Raw genomic sequence first — 1,325 nt, 5'->3', positions numbered from 1 at the left:
GCGGTTTCAGGGATAAAAGTGGGGAATCCTCGGAGCTTTCCCAGCTGGCCTTCCCGGTTGCCCTTTGCAGTGCTTGGTGCCCCTGTGCCGGCTTTCGAGGGCCGCTCCTTCCTGGCCTTCCCCACCCTCCGTGCCTACCACACTCTGCGCCTGGCACTAGAATTCCAGGCGCTGGAGCCTCAGGGGCTGCTGCTGTACAATGGCAACGCCCGGGGCAAGGACTTCCTGGCGTTGGCGCTGCTGGATGGCCGCGTGCAGCTCAGGTGGGCGGGGAGGGGGCGGGGCCGGAGGAGGGGACTGGGCTGGAGGAGTCCCCGCCTCCCTGCCTCCTGGGGACCCTGAGGGAGGAATTCCCTTTAGGGTTGAACGCTTGGGCAAGTGACACGTGGTTTTCCTACTGTCGCCCCAACCTAAAAAGAACGAATCCAGGCGGGGAATTAGGTATTTTTTTCTGTATTTCCCACTGTTTTGTTAACCTTGTGTGGATTACTGTGTCTACTATTTCTGTGACAGGATCCCTTTCTTATTTCAGCCTCAAGTAGAGACTTCTGGCTTCTGTATGAAATGGAATTAATTACAAATGCAGTTTTAGTCCGTTAATAAGCTAAGTGGGCTAGACACATCAAGGCTTTGCTGGCCTGAAAACCGTTGGAATTGTGTATGGTCTTCCATTTGGCCTCTCTTCCCAAAATTGGGAAAATTGGGACAAATTTAAAATTTGTTTTTTGTCAATTAGTAAAGCGAAAATGTTCAGTGGTGAGCGTGGTACTTTGAAGCAACCACATCAAACATAGATAAAAAGCACACGGTGGCCTTACAGTAAGTGTGACAAATTGCAATCTTGGAGCTGGCATTTTCTTTTTTCTTTTCTTTCTTTTTTTTTTTTTTTTTTGAGACAGGGTCTCACTCTGTTCGCCCAGACTGGAGTGCAGTGGCGTGATCTTGGCTCACTGTAGCCTCTGCCTCCTGGGTTCAAGCGATTCTCCTGCCTCAGTTCATGAGTTGCTGGGATTCCTGAGCAGCTGGGATTACAGGCGCCCGCCACCACGCCCAGTTAAGTTTTTGTGTTTTCAGTAGAGACGGGGGTTCACCATGTTGGCCAGGCTGGTCTCAAACTCCTGACCTCAAGTGATCCACCCACCTCGGCCTCCCAAAGTGCTGCGATTACAGGCCTGAGCTACTGCACCTGGTCTGAGTTGGTATTTTCCAATCACTAGTCATTCCATTACCAACTTAGTTTCTCAAGTCTTCTTATCACCAAATATCACTTACTATTTTCTTTAAATTGCTTTCCCTTTTTTTCCCTTTTTTTTTTTTTTTTTTTT

This window comes from Colobus angolensis, unplaced genomic scaffold (genome assembly GCF_000951035.1).
Source record: "Colobus angolensis palliatus isolate OR3802 unplaced genomic scaffold, Cang.pa_1.0 Scaffold85, whole genome shotgun sequence".
Classification (NCBI taxonomy): Eukaryota; Metazoa; Chordata; class Mammalia; order Primates; family Cercopithecidae; genus Colobus; species Colobus angolensis.
Note: the sequence above shows the minus strand (reverse complement) of the source record.